This window comes from Erinaceus europaeus, chromosome 10 (genome assembly GCF_950295315.1).
Source record: "Erinaceus europaeus chromosome 10, mEriEur2.1, whole genome shotgun sequence".
Classification (NCBI taxonomy): domain Eukaryota; kingdom Metazoa; phylum Chordata; class Mammalia; order Eulipotyphla; family Erinaceidae; genus Erinaceus; species Erinaceus europaeus.
Genome location: NC_080171.1, coordinates 125,376,207 through 125,381,626, shown reverse-complemented (window position 1 = coordinate 125,381,626; position 5,420 = coordinate 125,376,207).

The window sequence follows — 5,420 nt, the reverse complement described above, 5'->3', positions numbered from 1 at the left end:
TACAGAACTCATATGTGATTACCTTTCTGTATGTTTCTACATTCCAAATGTTATTTTCTATTTGGATTCCTTTGGTCTTGCCACTAAAAACTGTCTTCTATTTTCCTTATGGCTTTGGTCAGGAAGTGTTTTTCTGTTGACTTCCTCTCTTATGAACACATCTGACATGAGTATGTGTGAGAAACAGTCACGCACTCAGCCAGGGGTCATTAAGTGTGTATTATGTGCACAGGCTCTTCTAGTTATTAGGGGTAGAATAATGAATAAAACTGATACTACTTCTTTTTCTATGGAACTTGAATGCTAGAAGAAGAATGATCATATTCTTTATAATATTTTGATTTCAACAAACTTGCTGGTGAAAATGCTTTCTCTGAGTTTTATGTTACATCAATATTTTTCTTTGTAAAAGCAACAGCAATAATGACCATAAGACTCTTTTAAACATGTAACTCTGGAAAGCATGGACAAAATACTTTGCATATTTTATCATATTTCATCTCCACAAAAAACTTATGATGCTGGTGTCTTATTCCGCTACTTGGTACTATATTCTTAATTTAAAGACTAATAAATTGAGACTCAAAAACATGCTCAAGACCACATGTCTTGAAATGAGTAAGCTAGAGTTGTAAAATCACAGGAAACAAATGTTTATATCATAACTGCTACCTCTAAAGACAGTTTTTTAAATCACAATGAAAGTCAGTAATAAATCTTATGATTAGCAGTTTAGTATCTCTCTGCTAGTTTTGCCACCTCTGTCTCCACCAGTTAGAATCTGGAACCCCACCCAGGAATTCAACAATATTAGGAAAGGAAGAAGTGTTGACTGTTGGCTAAAGGAAACACTGCACTCTTCCAAACTGAAAAACTTGTAGTGACAAGTGATATTTTGGTGCTCCATGGCTTTCTCTGCTGGCTTCTACTTACCTTTGTCAATGGAAAATGAGCCTTATTCATAGTATTCCTCACTTCCTGTGCCCTGAAACAGTCTGTGGTAATCAAAAGCTTTCTCTTCTTGGAAGAGAGGCTTCCTGGATTTGCAAAGAGGTTGCATGGATTTGCAAACTAGCAGGGCAGCTGAAACTGTAGGCGTGAATTCTGATAACTGATTCTGTAATAATGGTGAGTTAGATAACTACTTTGTCCTTGGGCGTTTCTAAGTATTTACCTCTTATTAAAGTTGTGAATCTCACTTAAAATGACAAATAAGAGTGGTTAATATTTGTACCTTTAAAGTAAAATTATGATAGTGGCCACATAAAACATCTCTGGTCTGTTTGTACACAAAGTAACACCACACACACCCCTCCATTGACTTGTTTTGAATAATTAAATATGGATAAAAATGACACATATTACTATTGAGTAGAAATTTTCCACCCCTATGTTCACTTGGCATTTATAAAAAAAAAAAAGATCTCACTTCATTAAGAAATTCAAAAAGGGGAATTAAAATTATTGCCACCAACTTTATTTTGCCTGTTAGGAAGACGTGGAGAATGGAAAGAATTCTGACTGCACGGCTCTTTGATGCAGCCTAACACAGGTGAGCGACTAAAGTCACTCAGATTATTTTAAAACACTAAATCTGCAAGTCACATAACTTGATGAATAATAATGCAAATATGTCAGTTTTGCTTGTCTCAGTGTATAACTAACTTTTTTTTTTAGTTTTTAAATTTGATTAGTTTAAAGAGAAATTTTATTGATTCACATTTCAGGTGTACCTCTTCAAACAGCTGTGTGGGTGCCCCAGCACCAAAATTCCAGTGCCGGCTGGTATCCAAAAGCCTCCTGCCTTTCCCTGCCATCCCTGGTCCTTGTCCTTTCTGGTGGCGCTCTAGTTTTTTTTTTTTTAATTTTTTATTTAAGAAAGGATTAATGAACAAAAACTTAAGGTAGGAGGGGTACACCTCCACACAATTCCCACCACCCAATCTCCATATCCCACCCCCTCCCCTGATAGCTTTCCCATTCTCTATCCCTCTGGGAGCATGGACCCAGGGTCATTGAGGGATGCAGAAGGTGGGAGGTCTGGCTTCTGTAATTGCTTCCCCGCTGAACATGGGCGTTGACTGGTTGGTCCATACTCCCAGCCTGCCTCTCTCTTTCCCTAGTAGGGTGGGTCTCTGGGGAAGCTGAGCTCCAGGGCACATTGGCGGGGTCTTCAATCCAGGGGAAGCCTGGCCAGCATCCTGGTGGCATCTAGAACCTGGTGATTGCAAAGAGAGTTAACATACGAAGCCAAACAAATTGTTGAGCAATCATGGACCCAAAGCTTGGAATAGTGGAGAGGAAGTGTTAGGGGGGTACTCACTGCAAACTCTAGTGTACTTCTGCTTTCAGGTATATATTTTGCAGTAGTTTATGGATACGTGTGAACATAAGCTCTCTCTCACAGAAACTTGTGTATATCTAGGTTATGGGACTTTGTTAGAAAGTGAACCACCTGAGATGGAATTAGAGTGTACTATGAAAGGAAAGGTCTCACCCGAGTAATGAAGCTGAAGGGTTGTCATTCCACACGTGAAGTCTCTGGACACAGTCTGAGGTGAAGCATGTTGAGGTGGCAGTCGTTGCGTTGGTTAGGTTGTGATCAGCGGATGCAATATTATTTGATATGGATTAGGAGAGGCATACGGGAAAGTGGGCCCTATCCAAGGGTTCCAGGACTGGGGGAAGTAGAGGCTCTATAGTGGAGATGTGAGGTTCCTGCTGTCTTAGGGTTCAAAAAGACAATCGATAGTTAATGTTATCATCACATTATTTGGTAACTGGGTTAACTTTGAAAAGTCCTTGGTGCTCTAGTTTGTGTCAAGCCAGAGTTAGGTTTACTGACTGAGACCAGCTTGGTTTTAGTTCATTCTGTCCCACTCATGAAGCCGTCTGACGACCGTCTTTCAGTCTCCCGAGCGTTTTTCACAGCACAGCCACTCTGTAACCTCACAGCTTCTACTCTGTGTTTCCGGAAGGTCTTTTCTTCACAGCCCATGTGCCCTGGGCTAAGAGTTCAGTTTTAACAAGTGTCAAGTCCCATGGGCTCTGCTTGGCTATTTTGAACTCCAGTCACCAAAGGAAGAATTTACCATTCTAGAAGCTAAGTCATTTTTTCTTGTCAGGAGGAAGTGGGGCTACCGCACATAACATGGATATCCATAGTGGTGTCACCTAGTGGTGCTCTGCCAATAGGACAGTGGACACACAAATGGCCAAGACCAGGATGACCAGGAAGGCTCTGGTGAAGAGTGAGTTCGAATCTCTTCAAAGATAAGAGGAGCCAGTAAGCCACTGAGAACTGTTGAGGAGAGTCAGTAAATGCCTCTCATGGCTGAGTGCACGTGTACCACCAGTGACCAGGATTTGCTTCACTAACTGCCGGGCTAGCGTGAGGGTGTTTCTTCCCGGGCACGTGCTCTCTGGGTTGGAGAGAACTCAACCGGAGCCAGCCTGGGCTGCTGCTTACTCAGCGACGAGGGAGAGGAACCAGGAACTCGTGGCAGAGCGGGAACGCAATGTGTCTTTATTGATCAGAGACATCGCTTTTATATATTTAGAACCAGAAGTGGCAAGTCGGAAAAGGAGATGGCTAGGAAAGGGGGTGGAGAAAAGGAAAGAGTGGGAAGGTAGAAGCTTCCATAGCAACATTTGCTAAGGTTTTAACTGGCGGGATTAACAGGGCGGGTCTTGAGGTAGAAAGAAGATAGATCAAAGGTGGGGCAAAACAATGATGATGTAAAACAGGCCATAGTGTCAGCAATGGAGGATGGAGCAGAGTGGAGGGGGGGTGGCTTAAGGCCCGGCAACTAACCTTTCTTCTGCAAGTCTTGCTATCGAGAAACCAACCTAAATCCTCAAGAAACTCATTTGTTTAGGTTGTAGGTTTATGTTATAAGCAAATGGCATGGCCCAGAGGGTGGGCCTCAGTGAGAGCCGTGTTCCTGAATCTGGGACAGAGATCCTTCCTCCAATAGATAACTGGGAAGAAAAAACAAAGGCTGCTGACAGCTCGGCTTCTATCCTAGTCCTTCTCCCAGAACTTCCCAGGATTCCTAAGGACTATTTGTCTGATGGCCAGTTCCCTGCACAGGACAGTTTCTGTCCATTGATGATAAGCGTGCTGTTCCTAGGCTTCTGATTCCTCTGTGCAGAAACACTTGAACAGTCCATTCATGGGTACATCTTCCTGCGGAATTTACTGAGTTCCCTTTACAACTGTTTTCTTCCCAGTCTGCTTCCCTCATTCTTCTATACATACCGCGTGAGAGAGCAAACCACTGGACCTTTACATCCGACCTCATCTCAAGTCTGTTTTCTAGAAATTTTTAGTAAAAGTAGAGAGAAATATATCATTTTACCAAAGTTTTTCTTTTCAAACATTTTTTATCTTTATTTATTTATTGAATAGAGACAGCTAGAAATTGAGAAGAGGGAGAGAGAGAGAGCAAAAGAGAGACACCTGCAGCCCTGCTTCACCACTCATGATGCTTCCCCCTGCAGGTGGAGACTGGAGGCTTGAACCCAGGTCCTTGAGTTCTGTAGTGTGTGCTTGACCAGGTGCACCACCCTCTGACCCCAAAGCTTTTCTTGTGTAATTGTGTTTTGAATGATTTTAATATCTTACTTTATATTGTTCTCATTTTATATGATTTTTCAGCATTGGCTATAAATAACTTTCAATATCAAAAACTGATAGTAAAAAATAAACACTACATTCGAAGCCAAAACAGTTACAATTCTGTGGCCAAAATACTGGCTTTGTGTGGGGTGACTTGTAAACTCAGATAGAGGGTCAATAAGAGATCACTTAAGACCAGCTTGGGCTGAAGCAGTCCAGCGAGACTCATCGTCAGTCTTTGAAGATGGCTAAATAGTGTGGCCTGCCCTTCCAGGTCCCTGCCTTTTATTAAATGTTCAGTATCAAGATCCACTAAAGAAATGTTATGGGGGCTGCGTGGTGGCTCGCCTGGTTAAGCTCACCTAGTAAATTAAGGCACAAGGACCGGCGTAAGGATCCAGGTTCGAGCCCCTTGACTCCTCCCTTGAAGGGGAGGCTTCACAGGCGGTGAAGCAGGTCTGCAGGCATCTGTCTTTCTCTCTCCCTCTCTGTCTTCCCCTCCTCTCTCAATGTCTGTCCTATCCAGCAGAAAACATAAAGTAAAATAAAGGTCCCAGGAGCAAGATTCATAGTGCCAGTATGGAGCTCCAGCAATTGCAGGGGAACAAAAATTTTATGATGGTTCCTATCAGCAGAAGAATTTGATAAGGAGAACAACTAATGGCTGACGTCTGCACAAGGCGTCTGCACTGACAAGGGAAATGTCTACCAGTGAAGGTCTTCTTCAAGTAGCATTCTTCTGGGCATCTCTGTAGACTTCGTGGCCAGCAGGTTACAGACCTCCCCGCCTCACAGCTGG